Here is a 21210-nt window from a genome sequence, read left to right on the forward strand (position 1 = left end):
TTCACCCATCAGTCCAAATGCCTTTTAAAAAATCTGGCTCTTTCATCCAAAGCCCAGTTATAACAACACTCTTCACTGACACAAGAAACCTGTCTTCTGAAAAAGCTGTCGGATTAGCTTTACATCATGAAGTGGTTACTGCTACTGTTTAACTCCTGTGATGACTTCATCTTCCTTTCCTGTTCCTCACTTATCCCCTTTAACTCTGAGTCTTAGTTCTTGCATTCTGTTTTTAAATTTTATAGAAGTTCCCCAAACTAGGATGGGTTAATTTGACCAAATCCCACAATAAGAGATATATATTTATAACATGAATTTCTCTATTTTGCTATACCAGTGTGTACATGCAACATACATGCAGAGAGACGGCGAGGAGAGGGCTGGAGTGAAAAGAGAGGAAGGGGAGGGAGGGAGAGAGGGGCAGGGAAGAAAAAAAGATCATGAAAATATCCAAAGCAAAAGAATTTAAATAATTCTTCCATTTATTAATCAAAAGAAATTGAAACAAATCTTTATTCCATTAAATTATCTCTTCTAGATAATGCTCCTCAGAAAGTGTTACTTGAAGCCTCATTGTTAGGACATTCACCAAACAAAGAATGGACCCTAAGTTTGATCCCAAATACCACAGAAAACTATATCTTGGTTTGAAAAGGTGAGAGTAGGAAGACACATTGTGCTTGTGATGTGGAGTCTGGACCTCCAGAACCCATGTAAGGCTCCCTCTTACAAGTGTGCAACCCCAGTGCTTTGGTGGCTACATCTGAGGCAGGGACAGAAAAATTGAGAGCATTTTGTAAGTCAGTTAGACTGTTGTTCAATGACAGGAGGCTGCCTCAAAGCAGGTAAAAGGCAAGGACCATCACCTCTCTAAACACCAAACATGTGCCATGGCATGTGCAACTCCATGGGAGAGTACAAACACACACACACACACACACACACACACACACACACAAACACATACACGCACAAACACATACACACACAAACACATACACACACACACACAAACACATATACACACACACACACAAACACACACACACACACACACACACACACACACACACACCTTTCTGTTTTTAAGCTATCCTCCAGAAATACAAATTATTATATTTGCTTAACTAGAAGAAGGTTTAACTTCAAAGTTAAAAACAAGTGAACAAAAGTAGTTCAATGTTCCTTAATCACTATTGAGATCCCCATTATAAAGTCAAAATAGAAATGTGTACAGAACAATTCAGCTAAAAATGACAAAAACTTTGGTAATTTAATGGTGTTTTTTAATTTTTATAGTCAAGTTCTTAGCCTTTCTTCAAAAGGGCTGATTTTCTTTAAACAACTCTTCAATTTAATTCGAAGCATATTCTGAAAACCTTAAAACCAAGGAACCTCCTTGTTTCTATATGATCAACTATGTTATACAGTGTTCACATGTACAAATGTACATGTGAGTGCAGGTGCCTGTAGAGTTCAGAAGAAATCAGAACTCCTGTTAACAGTCAGAGTGAGCTGTCTGAACCACACTGGAACCTTTGAAAGAGGAATGCATTCTCTTAACTACTGAACTATCTTCAAACTTCAGGCACATTCCTAGAGAGACCCTTAATCATGTGGTTTGATATGACAGTAGTTTGTCAGCTCTTGACATTTTGATTTTTCCTTCTTGTTACAAAATGTTCAGGTAGTTTTGTCAGGAAGCAGTATATTATGAGCAATTCAATCTGCCTTAAGCAAGAATAGATGCTTTGGAACATGCGAAAATGTCTTGTACTGAGAGACTTGATTCATCTAAGTACCCAACGTTCCATTAACTAAACCACAAACTCAAGTAAACATTGTGTTTAATATAAACCTTTATGAACATGACTTCTCATAGAATTTTTTTTAATATGTCAGTGTATGTACATACTACCTTTTTAATAGTCTCTTGAGCAATTTCACAGAACTTAATGATGACTTCCTCCAGGCATGCCTTAGAAATACAGAAGTGTTCTGGATTACCACAATAAAATAAACATTATAATATAATAGGTTACATTTTCCAGAGCTATGCATACTTGATTGATACTACAGTTGATCTAATGTAGAATAACACTTTCCAAAATATCAGTGCATTAGTATTTATTAGGAAATACTGCTGTCATCAGAAGTGAGAACAACCGTTGCAGCCTTTGTGATGTGAGGGTTGTCTTTGTAAGGAAGCCCTCAATGATGTCCTCATGGTTGCCGAAAGCTGAACAGCTGTGATTCTTCCTTCAAGCACACCAGGAATAACATCTGTTGTATCAATTTTTTCTTCCTAATACAAAGCATTTCCCTGGAGCCTTCCTGTTGTTGACATTATGTTACCCAGAATAGAATATCTTTTGAAAATATAATCAGTCAATTCTCGCAAACACCGCTATCGCTTTATCAAACAGGAGGCTGTAACCTTTCGGTCACAGCATCAGCTTCATTCTCATGTTAGTTCTCTTGCTCCCTCCCCACCACCTGCCTGATTCCTGCCACCAAAGTCCTAACGCCATTAAGCCTCCCCCTTATCAAGGGTTCTAATCTTTTCTTTTACAGTGGAAAAAAAATTCTTTTATGGCACACATTTATTTGCATCCTGTAGTCCTAGCAACTTGGGAGGCTAGGCAGGAAGGGGAGCTGTAGGCTTTAGGAGGTGCTGGGTGAGTTTGGTCATTGTAAAACCAACTTTTCCCATTTATGAGTTTTCACCCTTCCATAAATCACAAATGTCCTGTGGTTACCTAGAGCTGCAGATAATTTTCAGAAAAAAAAAATTTAATGTACATGTTTTTGCAGATCCATAAATGGAATCTGTATATATGTCAGTTTAGCTTATGACTTGTATTTCCTGACTAATAAGACTTGAAAATAAAACTGTGCCTTGATTGCACACTCTGATGGCAGGCATCAGCTTATTTCTGTCACGCCTCCTCAGGGTTTTGAGAATTGTAATATTTTGAAATGAGTGTTTTTTTTTTTCTCCTCTGAAACCTAGATCTTAGAAGTTGGCAATGACAATGAATGTAGAAGTTATGCATTTTAAAAGAAAAATGTTTGGAAGATTTCTATGAGATGGTTCAGAGAGATGAAATGAAATGGAGAAACAATTATATTATGATCTCAAAAACTAAAGTTGGTTTAAAACATCCAGTAAATCATAATGTAAATGGGTGTTTATGTATGTAGACTTTGATATTATAAAATATATCTTAAGACGTCTTCAGGCCCTTGGGATCTTGGAAATAATTGATTTCAAACTAATGTCACTAGCTGCTGTGTCCTAGATCAAGGAGTCTTGCTTGTCTTTTGAAAATTTAAGACTTGTCACCAGCTTCTCTCCATGAGAGTCCAAAAAGCTTTGTCCAATTTGAGAGTGCGTCTACCTTGGAAATTGGTTTTTCTGTGTAAGGATTTCCACCAGTGAACTAAATGGGCCCTTCTGGGTAACAGGGGCAACTTTGGCATTAGTGCTTGCTCTTCCCACACTTCCGTGCTATTTAGTCTAGTCAGCCTCATGCCTCAAATCTCCCAAACGTGCCTTCTCTAGCAGCTGCGGGCATTTCTCCTGCAACACCCCAGCCCCTCTCAGCCTTCAGAAAATGGAAGAGAATTAAACTCTCTTTCTGTAGGAGGGTCAAGCTTTTGGGAATGTTAGGGCTTTTGCAGCCTTCTATCCATATCAGCTACATGGTCTTCATGTCACTGATGAAGCTGTTTTGCTTTCTTAACCTGTGTGTGCTCACTGACAAAAACACCTTCAGCTCCTTTATGAACTTTTCTTTTCTATTCCCAACCTGGCTGGCTGGTGAAAGGCCAATCTTGGCTTTCAACATATTTTTCCTCTCAAAACTTAATCATGTTTCATTTGAGAAATGTCTGAAATTCTTTCTTTCACTTTATCACCTGAGAAAGTTGTGGAGATAATAGTGCAATTTCAATATTTTTTTCCACTAAGAAACAGAAACATTGAGGAGGATGGGCAGGCAGTATTGTCATAACACTTAGAAATTAAGTTCATCAAACTATATGGCTATAGTTTGCAGCTTTATAAAAAAAACCAAAATAGTAATATGAAGAATCATTCATCTCCCCTCACTAAAAAGCATCAGAAAAGGAGAGTAGAATGAATGTAGAAGCCACAGTGCTTGGAGGAGATTAACTACTGTTTTGATTACCTACACAAGTTTAAGCCAATAAAGTCAGACCACGTTTTAGCAGGCAACTCCAATGAATCCAGTGGTTTTAAAGACTTGGGGGGGTATGAAGAAGGGAAAAATATCTGTTGTTAAAGTTATCAGGGAAGATTAGGAAGAAGGATCAGAGGTGGATTAAACTAAATGATTAAAACATATTGTATAGATGTATAAAATTGTCAAAAATACATAAAAATTTCATATTGCAATAGATATCATGATAAAAATAATTAAAATATCGTGAGAACTATCAAATGATCATACAGACACATAATGAGGACAAAAGTGGAAAATATCCTGCCTGCAATAGACTTTCAGGTTGCAGGATAGTTTTAAGTCTTCAATTTATTAAAAAAAAATAATGTAGCCATGAAGCTCAATTAAACTCAATAAAACAAGCTATGCTTACACTGAGGAGAATGCTTCTATTACAAAGAAACGCTCAACAATCATTTCAGAGGAGGGGCCGAAAGACTGTAAAAGCCAGAGGCAGTAGATAACTACAGGAATAGTGCCCCAGAGCGATAATAGGAGAGTTGCCTATGGACAGCATACAGCATATGCAAGCATGGTGTGTCCTCAAGGCAGACCTAGTCACAGCATGAAGAGGAGTGACAGACATGACATCCCACCAATAGCTGAGGAGCTGTTGGCAATTTATAGTTGCTGGAAGAAGAAAAGCCATTTTTTTTTTTAAAGTATGGTCTCAGGTACTATTCTTTAATGGGAGCTACACATTTCTCAATATAAGACAGTACAATTTGGACTTGACATATAAATTTAAATAACAAAAGAACATAAGGGGTTAAGGTAGATCTATGCAAAGTTGTGTGTATAGGAGGAAGGTGAGTATGATCAAAACTCATTGCATAAAATTTGCAAATACTAGTAAAATAAAGCTGTTAGCTACTTCTCCAGCTCTGTGCCTGCGTGCTTATCACCATGATTGTGGACTAACCCTCTTAAACTGCAAGCAAGCTCCCAACTAAAAGATTAATTTTATGAGTTGCCTTGGTCATATTGACTCTTCACACCAAAAGAGAAGAAACTAACTCATTAACCATTTTCAGGTTTCACCGTTCACTTATCCACTTTCCCAAGAAATGAAAAGCACACAATCCTTTTTTTAACTTTCTGTGTTAATGTGTTCATACAAAAAAAAATCTTTTCTACTTTGGGTCAGTGATCACCTATGCCTTTGCCTAATTATATTAGAGTTAATTCAATATTTCCTCCCTTTCTAGTATAAGTTGATATGTATTTTAGATTTTTTCTGAAAGCCTAAAATTAAGAAGTTCTCTTTTCTATTTATCTTACACTGGATTTATCAACAGTAAAACCTAAGGCATAGATTCATATGATGCTTTATGAACAAATGTCATTCTAGGCAACAGAAATGAAGGCTGGAGGAAATGACGTAGGGCCAGGAAGAGACACTGTGCACCCTCTATCCAATTGCCCATAACTAAAGGGGACAGTGATCTCATCAAGCTCTTTCCTGAGTATCCACAAGATATCACATTAGAACATTCTTTCTAAAGGGGGAAAAGACAAACATTTTAATTAGCCATCTTTGTGCCCAGATTTCAGGAAAATAAAATTTTACTATCTCACCCCCTTTTTTTGGAGTAAAGAAAAACTACACTGCTACAAATGATTTACCTTTTGGTCTTTAGTGTTTTTAGCCTTTCCAATTATATGAAGAAATAAAGGAAGTAATAGAATGACAAATGGTTGCTATTCAAAAATGAGATATTTCTAATGCTTCCCGAGTTTGGCCAGCTGCTTCTATGAATTTACACATCCTGTGGTAAACAGCAGACAATTCTGCATCTCAGGAAAAAAATATGTATTATTAGATTTCTGAACATTATCCATTTGCTTTTGTCTGCCTAGCTTCCTGCTAATTCATGACTCCTTTTGAATATCGGAATTCAGGTAAATTTTGAGAGGCTATTTGTGAATTTGTTGGCACCTTTGAAAATTATGAAAGGCACACAAATCTATTCCTAACATAAACAGAGTAGTTCTTCTTATACCAAAGTATCTGTCACTGTATTCATTGTAAGCACTAAACAGCAATTCATCAGGCTACCATGTAACAGCCTTAGTAATGGGTCTTACTTCATAACATATTTGAGTTTTAATGAATTTTATATAAACTTTGATTAAACCTAGCTGACTAGAGACTTGTGCAAATTCATAAATGAATAACTGTTAAATAAAGGACTCACAAGACAGCATCACTGCATCAGGTCACTGAAGAACCAACCTTAGTCTTCATCAACATTTATTTCAAAATGTTGAGTATTGATCCACTCAGCTAGTCAATAATTTAACCAGTTTACATCACGTGTCAACTACCCACAGATCTTGGCCTTTGTAGATATGCAAGAAAATGACTTCAGTTTAGTGATCTTTAAGACTCTGATGGTGTCCACCGAATATGTCCTGTTTTGACTAATGTTAAAGTGTTATGAGACTATGGGTTATTTTATACTTTTCACTTTTGTTGCAGCAATACCTCACAATCACAAGTACTGTTTACTAAGTATAAACTAGGACATTTTAAAGTTCATAATCATTTCACTGGGTTGCATAAATTTGAAAATCATAGCTTTCAAAATGGATGCTTCCAATGTTTCTAAGGCAAATTACTCACGAAGAGTTGCTGGACATTGGTTCATAAACAGCCATGTGAGATTAGTGTAAGAACCTTAGCAGTTAGGGGGCAACATCGAACCTTTCACAGTAGGGTAAATTAATACCATTCCCTCATTTTACTCAGTTTGTTAATGACATAATTATTGTATAACTCTGCAAAAGAAATAATAAAAAGACTGGTTCTGGACTAGGGATGTAGCTTAGTGACAGAGAGTTGGTGGGGCCTGTGTGATGCCCTATGTTCTATCATTGCAATTACCAAATTAATAATAATAATAATAATAATAATAATAATAAAGTCTAAAATCACGCCAAAATGAACCCATTCTAAAATTTCATACCTTTTTAAAGACAGACTTTCTCATTACCCACAATATATATTATACTCAGGACTCTGTGCCTATGTGATTAATTCATGAATCGTCTTGTGAGGCACATAGAATGGAAAACACGAAATGTACAGGTGAAGTCAGGGTGTAGGAGAAGGAAAAAGAAAGGTGCTGAATAAGGACTATGATTGTGGCACAGTGGAATGAGGAAACAGAAGGTTCCAATTCAGGAAGTGGCAGAGGAAAAAGCCCTACGAAGAGAAAATGTGGTGAGTTATATGTAATTAAAACAGCACAGAGTAGTGGGGTGCTAAAAAATAAAAGCCCTGAGAGGAACAGAAATAAAGAGATCCTCACAGGAACAGCTTGTACTGAGGATTCTGGATCTAAAATCAGTATGATTATTTTACAAATAAAATACCATGGAACTTACTGATTCAAATAAGAACATGGTAATACTATATTTCAGTAAATGTGTCCCCCCCACACACGTAAGATGCATAAGAATTAAAGATCTAAGATTTATAACTCAGGAAGAATAGTAAACACCAGTCTGTGGGTGAAGTAACACCAACAGACACAATCAAAGAAATTGCTCAAAGCAAAGGAAGCAAAGAGAAACAAACAGAACAATTTGGTGAATAAAGTATCTTCTCATGTCCAAAAGATATATCTGAAGAGTTTGGAGAGAAAAAAGTTGGAAACATGCTATTCTTAAGATATTACTTGTTATTTAATTTTGTTCCATGGTAGACAGTAAATTTATAGCACCTGAAGGAATATGTCCAACATCACCTCATCCAAGGCAAATTCAAGGAAAACAAATATGTCATGCTAAGCTAAAAGAAAGTCGGTGAAATTTAAACCAGTCTTTTATCATATGAATATTTTATTTATCTAGAATTCAAATGTTATTCCCTTTTTTAGTTTCCCCTCCACGAACTTCCTATTCCATCCTCTTCCCTCACTGAACCACCACCTGCCCACCCAGTAGTGCCTCAGTGCCCTAGCATTCCACTACCCTGGGGTCATTGAGCCTCCAAAGGATCAAGGGCCTTCCCTCCCATTGATGCCAGACAAGACCACCCTCTGTTACATATCCAGATGGAGCCATGGGTGTTCCCATGTGTACTCTTTGTTTGGTGGTTTAATCCCTAGGAAATTTGTGGGGGTCTGATTCTTTGATATTGTTGTTCTTCCTATGAGGTTGCAAACTCCTTCAACTCCTTGAGCCCTTCCCCTAACTTCTACATTCCGGTTCCCATGCTAAGTCAGATGTTTGCCTATAAGTATCTGCATCTGTATTGGTCAGGCTCTGGCAGAACCTCTCAGGAGACAGTTATACCAGGCTCTTATCAGCAAGCACTTCTTGGCATCAGCAATAGTGTTTAGGTTTGGTATCTGCATGTGAGATGGATTCCTAGGTGGGGCAGTCCTTGGAAGGCTTTCCTTCAGTCTCTGCTTCATTCTGTCCCTGGCTTTTCTATTGACAGGACAAATTCTGCATTAATATTTTTGAGGTGGGTGGGTAGCCTCATTCCTCAACCAGGGACCATGTCTATCTACTGGATATGGTCTCTACAGGTTCTGTCTCCCTGTGTACAAGGGAAGCCAGTAGAAAGTCCAAAATGTCAGGGACTCAAAAGGTTTAAATCACACTCTTATATATTAAACTTGTAACCTGTGTGAGAAAGTAAAACCAAGATGTATTTGAGCTCAGTATACCTATAAGTGATGTCATTAAGTTTTAAAGTATCAGAGATAAAAACAAAGCTTTACTACCAAAGAGGAAAGTCATGGTCAAAGACATGAAACAGCATTTGTGGTGTGTGTGTGTGTGTGTGTGTGTGTGTTTGTGTGTGTGTGTACATGCCACATGCATGTTGTGTATGTGCATGCATGCGTGTGCATGTATATGTATATTTGTGCTTGTGTGTGCTTGTGTGTGTATGTGGGCATATGTCTGTGCATGTATGTGTGTGTGTGTGACTGTATGTTCATGTGTGTAAGTCCGTGAATTCAGCGTACATCTAGAGTTCAGAGGATAACCTCAGATTCTGTGTTTGATTTACACCTTGTTTGTTTTTTTATTATATGCTTCCTTTGTTCTTTTCTGTTGTATACAACAGTCTATCTGATCTATGAGCTTCCAATAAGTCTTCTATCTCCATTTCTCATCTCCACATTTAACCAAGATTACACATGCTCATACATAAATCTGGTCTTTAATTGGCTTCTTGGATTCAAACTCAACTCCTCATATTTATTGCTGCAATTGCTTCTACCCATTGAACCATTACTATGACCCAAGCTGACATCTAAAATTAGACACCTGAAAAAACTAGGGCAAGGTACAGAGAAGCTTCTATGACTGGGATTTGAACACTGGACATAGCAATGAGAGCACAGAATTTTAAACTCTAGACCACCAGGAACCATCCTGTTTCACGGTCCAGGACACACCTGAACACTTTCTTGTATGGCCTCAGTGGGAGAGGATGTACTTAATCATGTAGAAATGCGATGCCCCAACAAAAGGAGATGCTGGTGGGGTGGGGTAAGATTGTGTGGGTAAGTTGGGGAGCAACCTCTCAGAGACAGGAGGAAGTGTGTGAAGAATGTGGGGAGGGAAGACTTGAAAGAACAAATTTTGCAATGTAAATAAAATAATTTTTAAAAGAAATACAAAAAACATGGCATCTTGTTTTTCATTCAATATTTGCCATCATTTATCACAATATTTCAGAAGCTTTTACTCAACAAAGAGCTAAAATAAATTTTCTAAATGTAAAAAATTTAAAGAAAGAAACCTTAAATTTTACCATATAAAGTAAATGTTCACTATATTATTTTCATTATATTGATTTCATAAATCAGGAAATCTATAAAAAAATTACAATTCATTTAATCTCTCACTTTACATACTCTTAATAATGTAAACATCAATACATTATACTAACAAATGATGTGGCACTTTTAATTATATTTTGAGAACTAATTTCTCACCCTAGGGTCATCAGAGGCTAATTTAAAAAATAATTGAATAATTGATCATAAATGCCAAGAAACTGATAAATTGCTAAGGTCTTGTTTCTTAATTAATAACTACAATATCAGTTTAAATACTACAGTTTAAATTTTTTGAAAATTAGTGGACTCTGAAAAACAGAAGAAGGATTTTAATCATAATGTTGAAGACAGAAAAAGAGAGGAGAAAAATACATCAAAGACAAAGATTCAAAACTTGGCCACCATCTATAAATATCTGAACATGTACTTTCATTTCTCCTCTTAGAATTGAGCATAGTTTTTGTTTTTCTTTCTTCTGAGGAGTATTTAAAGTCTTGAATGAATGCCCTTGGTTGCTGATATGTTGAGCCACAAGTGTGGTTGAAAGACATTGTCAATAACAACTTTACTGCCCAACTGTTCTAATGTACATGTAGGTCAATGTAACCATCACTACAAAAACCTATGTATGTATTATAGTCTTTGCCTTCTTTTATCAGAGTTGGTTCTGAAACAGGTTTTTCTAACAACTTATTTCAAAATGTTCTTTGCTTTTATAGGTTGTAGTCCTTTCTGTATATCTAATTCATAAGATTTCTCAGACAAAACTTCTAATCTTAATTACCAAATCCATACTCAGTCTTTTATGAAGAGACAGAAAGAAGGAAAAACAATATAAGTCATGATGATGAGAGTATTAAAACTCTTACTTAGCATAAAATCAATCGTCTGTCCTAGCCACTTTGTCCCTTGCCATCTCTCTTGGTCCAACCTCACATATCCCTACAGATGTTAATCATTAGTCTCAGGCCCAAGAAAATTCACACAGAAACAATCAACAACTTACTCTTTCAAACTGCTTTTTCCAGAGGAATCAATGGATATAGATTCACTATCTGGAGACCAGAATGGAGACAGAGGTAAATTGCCTTGTAGTATTCATAAAATAAAACTTTCTCTTGTAGAATTTGGTTTCATAGTCCAAAATGATAATTTTAAATCCCAGCTTACATCAAACCTGAATACAGCTTTAAAAACTACTCCTTAATAATGCTCCACACGATAGTCCATACTTTAGTGGAGTGACGGTTAGCCTACAAATCCAAAGGTTGTGTTTTAAGACTTGCAAAATAATAAGCAAAAGCCTCATTTTAAGACAACCAAGAAAAATAATGTAAAAATAAATTTAAAAATTTATTAAAACATACCTTCAGATGTATTTTGTTTAAGAAAAAAATTGTATTGGTAAACCACCATAGGATAAAATTCTAAAATAGGAAATTATTAAAATTATTTGAAGAAATAATGGTTTCTAAACCTGAATTATACTGGATGGGTTTCATTTTTGTTTTTGTTTTGTATTTGTTTTTTTTTTTTTTTTTGATGGGTTGTTTTGTTCTGTGTGTTTTATCTGTGTAATTCTGATAAAAAGTAAACATCTTAAGAAAAGTGCTTAGCTTCCGAAACTTACTGCAATGTGAGTTCATTACATAACTAAATATGAACTAGACCACTGATATTTTTACAGTTTCTAAATATGTGGCTTGTGGGGGGAAAATTTTGATGAATTATTACCTTTTGTACCAAATCTGTGATAAACTAGAATAGGCATGATTATATAATGTTTGAGTGTATACACACACCAATATATATATATATATATATATATATATATATATATATATATATATATATATATATATATATATATATATATATATATATATATATATACAGGAATGATAGAGGCACAGGACCCGGAAGTAAACTAAAGAGCCATGAAGCCTTGGAAGCTGCTTCCTAGGGTAGCCTCACCCTGAGCTCTGTACTCATTCCAGCACTGAGGCATGTGAGTTTGATTTATGCCTGCAAATCACAGACATTAGGAAGCCAACCTTTCATTGTGATATTTCATGTATTGATCCTTCCTCTTGTTCTTTTTACATCCCAGCCAGTCTGGATTTAGCCACTTTGATCTTGTATGATGTCCTACGTCTCAAGACAAACTGATAGATCTAAGCATCTATGAACTCAAACCCTTGAAACTATCAGACAAGTCTCACCGCTTTTAAAGTATTTTCTCTGCTTCTTTTATCACAGTGACAAAAACTACTAACTCTTTGTCATTAGGATCACTTGACTTTATCAGCTTGGGTTGTTTTCTCTGCTGAAAGATATTTTGAAAATTACTGTCTTCATGTGCTAAAAATTTAATATCTTTTCCCAATCTGCTATTTTCCATTTTGTCCTGTGGACAGTGTCTTTTGCCTTACAAAAGCATTCAAATTTCATGAGATCCTTTTGTCACGTGTTCATCTTAAAACATAAGCTATCAGTGTTCTGTTCAGGAAATTTTTTCCCGTGCCCATTTGATTGAGGCTCCTCCCCACTTTCAGTGTATCTGGTACTACATTGATATCCTTGACCTCATGGATTTTAGCTTTGTACAAAAAAATAAGAATGGATTGATTTGCATTTTTCTGCATGATCACCTCCAGTGGAACCAGTACAATTTGTTGAAAATTCTGTTTTAGTTTGTGTTTCTTTTCCCCAATGGATGGTTTTAGCTCCTTTGTCAAAGACAAAGTGATCATAGGTGTGAGGGTTCATTCCTGGGCCTTTAATTCTATTTCATTGATCTACCTGCCTGCCTCTGTACCAAGACCATTTAGTTTCATTTTCTTTCTATTTTTTTTATCACTATTGTTCTGTAATACACCTTAAGGAAAAGGATGGAGATTTCCAAAGTTCTTTAATTGTTGAGAATAAATTTTGCTGTCCTGTGTTTTTTGTTATTCCAAATGAATTTGCAAATTGCTCTTTCTAACTCTGTGAAGGATTGAGTTGAGATATTGATGGGGATTACGTTGAATTGATAAATTGAATTCTGCAAGATAGTCTTTTTTCACCTTAAATCATCAAAAATTATGCTTAATTTAAAAAAGGATTTTGATCAGATAAAAACCTAGTTTTTTTATGTCTATCCTGTAATTTTTATTTCTTAATTCTTCTTAAAATAATGTAATTTACACAGTCGTTATATAGCTGAGTTATATTTTTTTTCTTAAAAGATTTTTTTTCTTACAACCTTATTTTAAAAAACAGATGTATGTATGGATTTTAAAAAGCATTTTGGCATAAAACTATATAAACATATTTTTTCAGTACTTGATTTTTTTTTAAAGGATTGATAGTATGCATTGAAATCTTAGTAGTTACAATGAGCATACAGTACATCTAAAACAAAATGTAACATGGAAATAGTCAAAGTTTTCTAGGTGTGTAAAGAATAAACTTAATGATTTTTAAATACCAAAAATTGCCACAAGGCTATCTTTTTAGCTCTTGAGCTATTAATGATTTAAAGTCTAGGTGTACCCAACTCTGAGAGGGCGCTATACACTTATTGTTTTTGTTTTTCTAAGAAGGACTGAAGTTTCCACTTTTTGGGCCTTCTGTTATTATTTATTTATTTTTTTTTTTTTGGTTTTTTTTTCTTCTTTGCTTTTTTCTTTTCTTTTTCTTTTCTTTTTTTTTTTTTTTTTTTTTTTTTTTTTTTTTTTTTTTTGAGCTTCATATGATCTGTGAGTTGTTTCTTGGGTATTCAGAGTTTTCCGGGGCTAGTAAAAAATTATCAGTGACTGCATATTATATCTGTTATTTTGAGACTAGGTTACCCCATTCAGCATGATATTCTCTAGTTACATGAATTTTCCTAGGAATTCCATAAACTCATTGTTTCTAATAGCTGACTAGTACTCCATTGTGTAAGTATAACACAATTTCTTTATCCATTCCTCTGTTGAAGGACATCTGGGTTCTTTCCAGCTTCTGGCTATTATAAATAGGGCTGCTAAGAACATGATGGAGCATGTGTCCTTATTGTATGTTGGAGCATCTTTGGGGTATATTCCCAGAAGTGGAATAACTGGGTCTTCAGGTAGTACTATGTCGAATTATCAGAGGAAGTGCCAGACTGATTTCCAGAGTGGTTGTATTAACTTACAACCCCACCAAGGGTGGAGAAGAATCTAACTCCTTGAGTTCTTTGTATATATTAGAGATTAGACCTCTATCAGATGTAGGTTTGGGTATATTGTACTTTCATTTGTATTAAAATCTAGTAAATCGTTAATATATTTTTTTAGTTCTTTGATCATGCTATTGTTGAGTAGAGCATTGTTCAGCTTCCATGTGTATGTGGGCTTTTTGTTGTCTTTGTTGTTATTAATGGCCATAGTGATCTGATAAGATGCATGGGAGTATATCAATCTTTTTATATCTATTGAGGCTTTTTTGTGACCAACTATATGGTCAATTTTGGAAAAGATGCCATGAGATGCTGAGAAAAAGATGTATTATTTTTTAAATGTTCTATAAATGTCTGATAATTCCAAATGGTTCATAACCTCTGCTTTTTTCACAGTGTCTCTGTTCACTTTCTGCTTCCATGATCTGTCCATAGCTGAGAGTGGGGTGTTGAAGTCTCCCACTATTTTTGTGTGTGGTGCAATGTATGTTTTGAGCTTTAGTAAGGCTTCTTCTATGAAAACGGATGCTCTTGTATTTGGAGCATAAATGTTTAGGATTGAGAATTTATCCTGATAAAATTTACCTGTAATGATAAAAAAGTGTCCTTCCTTATCATTTTGATAACTTTTGATTTAAAATCTACTTTATTCGATATTAGATTGGTTACTTCAGCTTGTTTCTTGGGGCCGTTTGCTTGGAAGTTTTTTTTTTTTCCCAGCTTTTTTCTCTGAGATAGTATCTTTCTTTGTCTCTGAGATGAGTTTTCTGTGTGCAGAAAAATGCTGCATTCTGTTTATGTATTCAGTCTGATAGTCTGTCTCTTTGTGGGGAATTGAGTCCATTCATGTTAACAAGTATTAAGGAATGGTGATTGTTGTGTCCAGCTATTTTCGCTGCAAGAGGTAGAATTATGTTTGTGCATCTTTGTTCTTTTGGTTTTCTTGCTTAGTTATTTTTTTTTTGTTTTGTTTTTTCTAGTGTGTAGTTTCCCTTCTTTTGTTGAGTTCTCCATCTATCATTCTTTGTAAGGCTAGATTTGTGTTCAGATATTGTGTCAATTTAGTTTTGTCCCAGAATATCTTGGTCTCTCCATCTATGGAATGTTTTTGAGATTAATTGAGAATTCTGTTGTATATAGTAACCTAGGCTGACATTTGTGTTCTCTTAGTGTCTATATGATGCTGTACAGGATCTTATAGCTTTCATAATCTCTGTTGAGAAGTCTGGTGTAATTCTGATTGTTCTGCTTGTTCTTTTTCCATTACTGCTTCTAGTATTCTTTCTTTGTTTTGAACACTTGGTGTTTTGGCTATTATGTGTTGGGAAGAATTTCTTTTCTGATTCAATCTTTTGAGTTTTGTAGCCATCATTTATGCTCATGGTCATCTCATTCTTATGGGTAGGGAAGTTTTATTCTACAGTTTTGTTAAAGATATTTACTGTGCCTCTTAGTTGATATTCTTTGCCCTCTTCTATTCCTATTATCCTTCGGTTGATCTTCTCATCGTGTCCTGGATCTCCTGTACGTTTTGGGTTAGGACCTTTTTGGGTTTTGCATCTTCTCTTATTGTTTTGTCTATGTTTTCTATGTTGTCTTCAGCCCTTGAGATTCTCTCTTCCATCTCTTATAGTCTGTTGGTGATGCTTGCATCTGTGACACCTGATTTCTTTTTTAGGTTTTCTATCTCCAGGTTTGTCTCTTTTGTGCTTTTATTTTTTATTGTTTTTATATCCATTTTCAATTCCTTCACATGTTTGGTTGTGTTTTCCTGTAGTTCTTTGAGTGAGTTTTGTGTTTCTTCTTTAATACCTTCTATTTGTTTAAGTTTGTTCTCCTGTAGTTGTTTATGGGAGTTATTCCTGGGCTTCTCCAAGATCTCCATCATCATTGTGAAGTATGATTTCAAGTCTGAGTCTTAGTTTTCTAGAGTGTTTGGCAATCCACTACTTGTTTTGGAGAAAGTGGTGGGTTTTGATGTTGCCAGATTGTCATGGTTTCCGTTGCTTAAGTTCTTTTGCTTTCCTCTTGCCATCTTGTTGTCTGTGATTGGCACCTGTCTCTCCTATGGGACTGAGTGTTCAGCTTTTTGTGGGTGAGCAGTGAGTCCTGATGACAGTGACTCATCTATGTCTTTGTGGGCTGAAGTGTGGGAGCTCTTGTGAGGCTGTTCTGGGAGTTCAACCCTCTGCCCACAGGTCCTGAGTACTACTGGCAGGGACATGGCTCTTTCTCTGGGACAAAAAGAAACCTTTTCCAGAGAGCACAACACTCTCTGCTCTCTAAAAACTCCTCGTGTGCCCTTCCTTGGACTATGTTTCAGGCTTACCTCTGGTCCAGGTGTAAAACCACCTATGGAACTGATCTTCCAGCACCACCTTTCCCTGGCAGATCCTGATTCCTTCTGACAGAGACCCAGCCCCTATTGTGGGCCAGAACCTTTTCCACAGGCACAGCTAAGCACTCTCTAAGCTCTAGGTACTCTAGACACGACCTCACCATGCCTCTGCCCCAGTTTCTCTGCTGGTCCAGGTGAAAAGGGACCTGTGTGTCTGGTCCTCAAGCACAGCCTTTCAGGGCAGATCCTGATTCTCTCTGACAGAAGCCCAGCGTTTACTGTGACCTGGAAAGGATTCCTTTCCACAAGTACTGCCAAGCACTCTCCGTGCTCTGGGTACTCACGGCACAACCTTACCAGGCCTGTGCCCCAGGTTCTCTGCTGTTCCAGTTGGAAACGAGCCTGTACCAGGATAACCATTTTTATGTTAATCCTGCCAAACTGTAAGCATGGAAGATCTTTCCATTTTCTGGGATCTTTGATTTCTTTCTTCAGAGACTTGATGTTATTTTCATACAAATCTTTCACTCTCTAGGTTAGGGTCAGACCAATATACTTTATATTATTTGTGACTATTCTGAAGGGTGCTGTTTCATTATTTCTTTCTCAACATGTTAATCTGTTAAGGAAAGGAAGGCTGTTCATTTGTTCGAGTTGCTTTTATATTCAGCTATTTTGAGGATTTTGTTTTTATCAGGTGTTGGAATTCTTTGTGGTCACTTAAGTGTACTATTATACCATTTAAAAATAGTAATATTTCTCACTTATTCCTTTCTGATTTGCATTCCTTTGAAAACCTTTTGTTGTCTAAGTTCTATAGCTAGGACTTCCAGTTCTATATTGAATAGATAGGGGGAAAGTGGGCATCTTTGTCTAGACCCTATTTTAGTGGTAAGTTTTCAAGTCTATTTAGTTTGATGTTGGCTACTAGTTTGTTGAATATTGCTTTTACTATATTTTGACATGGGCCTTAAATTTCTGATCTTTCCAAGTGTTTGAACATGAAAAGGTGTTGAATTGGGTCAAATGCTTACTCAGCATCTAATGAAATGATCATGCATTTCTTCCTTTGAGTTTGTTTATATAGTGGGTTACTTTGATGGATTTTTATATATTGAACGATCCTTGCATTTCTAATACGAAGCCTACTTGATTATGATGGGTGATCATATTGATGTGTTGTTGGATTCGGTTTACAAGAACTGTATTGTGATTTTTTGCATCGATATTCATAAGGGAAATTGGTCTGAAGTTCTATTTCTTCATTGGGTTTTTGTGTGGTTTAGGTATGAGCAAAATTGTGGCTTCATAAAAAGAATTGGGTAGGGTTTCTTCTCTTTCCATTTTGTGGGAAAGTTTGAAGAGTATTGGTATTTTGTCTTCTTGAAGATATGATAAAATTCTTCACTAAACCCATCTGGCCCTGGACTTTTTGGGGGGTGGGAGACATTTAATGACTGTTTCTATTTCTTTGGTGGATATGAAAATGTTTGGATTGTTTATCTGATCCTGATTTAACTTCATTACTTGGTATCCAGTATTGTTGAATATATATGTTTGTAGTACGATCTGTTGCCCCCCCCCTCCGGCCACCTTTGCTTCTGTTGTTACATCTCTATTTTTGTTAATTTGAATACTGTCTTTGTGTCCTCTGGTTAGTCTCACTAAGGGGATATCTAACTTGTTGATTTTCTCAAAGAACCAGCTCTTGGTTTTGTTGATTCTTTGTATAGTTCTTTTTTTGTTTCTATTTAGTTAATTTCAACCCTGAGTTTGATTGTTTCTTGACCTCTACTCCTCCTGGGTGTTTTTGCTTCTTTTGTTTTAGAAATTTAGATGGGCTTCAAATTGCTAGTTTATGCTCTTTCCAGTTTCTTTTTTCAGGCAGTCAGAGCTATGATTGATCCTATTAGCACTGCTTTCATCCTTTCCCATAAGTTTGGGTACCTTGTGCCTTCATATTCATTAAATTATAAAAAGACTTTAATTTCTTTCTTATTTCTTCCTTGACCAAGTTAACACAGAGTAGAGCATTGCTCAACATCCATGTGTATGTAGGCTTTTAGTTGTTATTGTTATTAAAGATCAGCCTTATTCTATGATGATCTAAAATGATGCAGAGGATTATTTCAAACTTTTTGTATCTTTTGAGGCCTGTTTTGTGACCGATTATATGGTCAATTTTGGAGATGGTATCATAAAGTGCTGAGAATAAGATATGTACTTTGTTTTAGAAAAGTTCTATAGATATCTGTTAAACCCCTTTGGTTTATAACTTCTTTTAGTTTTATTGTGTCTCTGTTCATTTTCTGCTTTCCTGATATGTTCATTAATGAGAGTTGGGTGTTAATGTCTCCTACTATTATTGTGTGTGGTGCAATACATGCTTTGAGCTTTTGTAGAGTTTCTTATATAAATGTGGGTGCCCTTGTATTTGGACCATAGCAATTCAGGATTGAGAGTTCATCTTGATAGATTTTTTTTTTCTATGATGAGTATCAAGTGTCCTTCTTTTTTCTTTTTTATAACTTCTGGTTGAAAATCTATTGTACTTGATATTTGAACAGCTATTTCACCTTGTTTCTTGAGGCCATTTGCTTGAAAAGTTTTTTCAGTCTTTAACTCTGAGATAGTGCCTGCCTTTGTCACTGAGGTGTGTTTCCTGTATGCAGCAAAATTCTGGGTCCAGTTTACATATTCAGTTCATTACTCTATGTCTTTTTATTGGTGAATTGAGTCCATTGATGTTAAGAAATATTGAGGCATAGAGATTGTTGTTCCCTTTTTTGTTTGTTTATTTCTTTGTTTGTTTATTGTTAGAAGTGTAATTATGTTTGTGAGGCTATCTTCTTTTTGGTTTCTAGAAAAAGGATTACTTTCTTGCTATTTTGAGGGTGTAGTTTCTCTCCTTGTATGACAATTTTCTCTCAATTATTTTTTGTAAGGCTGAATTTCTGAGAAGATATTGCGTAAATTTGGTTTTGTTAGGAAATATCTTGGTTCTCCATCTATGTTAATTGAGAGGTTTTGCTGGGTACAATAGCCTGGTCTGACATTTGTGTTCTCTTCTGAGCAGTATGATATCATCCCATGATCTTCTGACTGTTAGAGTTTCTAAATTGGGAAAATATCTTTACCAGTACTACATCAAAAAGAGGTCTAATAATTAATATATACAAAGTACTCAAGAAGCTAGATGCCAAATAACCAAAAAAATGCTATTAAAAATTGAGGTACATAGACAGCTAAACAAAGAATTCTCAACTGAGGAATACTAAATTGCTGAGAAGCAACTAAGAAAATGTTTAACTTCCTTAGTCTTCTTAGTCATCAGGGAAATGCAAATCAAAACAACTCTGAGATCCTACCTCACACCAGTCAGAATGGCTAAGATCAAAAACTTAGGGGACAGCAGAAGTTGGCAAGTATGTGGAGAAAGAACAGTTCTTCATTGGTGGTGAGATTGCAAGCTACAACTAACACTCTGAAAATCAGTTTGACATTTCCTTAGGAAATTTGTCATAGTACTACCTGAGAATCCAGCTAAACCAGTCCTGGGCATATACCTAAAAGATGCCCCAATATATAACAAGGACATAGTAGCCTTATTTATAATAGCCAGAAGCTGTAAAGAACCCAGATGTCATTCAGCAGATGAATTGATACATAAAAGCATGAAGATGACTTCATAAAACTCTTAGGAAAATGGATGGAACTAGAAAACATCATTCCGACTGAGGAAATCTATTCATAAACGAATACACATGGTATGCACTCTCTGATAAGTAGATAGTAGCACAAAAGCTTAGAATATTCACAATACAATTCACAGACTATATAAAGCTCAAGAAAACCAAAGATCAAAATGTGAATGAGTCAGTGCTTCTTAGAAGAGGGAACAGAATACTCAAGGGAGAAAATATGGAGGTACAATGTAGAGGAGAGACTGAAGAAAATGACATCCAGAGACTCCCACTCCTGGAGACCCATCCTATGTACAGACACCAAAAACAAACACTGTTGTTGGTGCCGAGAACTACATGCTGACTGGAGCCTGATTAGCTGTCTTCTGAAAGGTTCTGCCAGAGTCTCTGCCAGATTAGATGCTCACAGCTAACCATTGGACTGAACTTGGGGTTCCTAATGGAGGAAATAGAAAAAGGACTTGAAGAAGCTAAAAGCATTTTCCAACCCCATAGGAAGAACATTAATATCAACCAACCAGACTCCCTGTATCTCCCAGGAATTAAACCACCAACCATAGAGTACACATGGTGGTATCCATGTCTCTAGCTGCATATGTAGAAGAGGATGGCCTCGTAGTACATCAGTGGGAAGAGAGGCTTTTGTCTAGTGAAGGCTCGATACTTCAGTGTAGGGAAATGCTAAGTCAGGGAGTTGAGAGTGGGTGGGTGGGTATTTGAGCACCCTCATAGTTATAGGGTGAGGTAGGATGGCATAGGTATCCTAGAGGAGATACCGGTAAAGGTAATAGATTTGAAATATAAATAAATAAAATACCCCTATCAGAAAAGAAAACTTGAAAGACATGAGGCTTAAAATAAAATAATATATTTTTTAAAATTATAATATCAAAGAAACACACTTCAGGGTTTATTTTCCATCATT

This window comes from Micromys minutus, assembly GCF_963924665.1.
Source record: "Micromys minutus genome assembly, chromosome: 14".
NCBI lineage: Eukaryota > Metazoa > Chordata > Mammalia > Rodentia > Muridae > Micromys > Micromys minutus.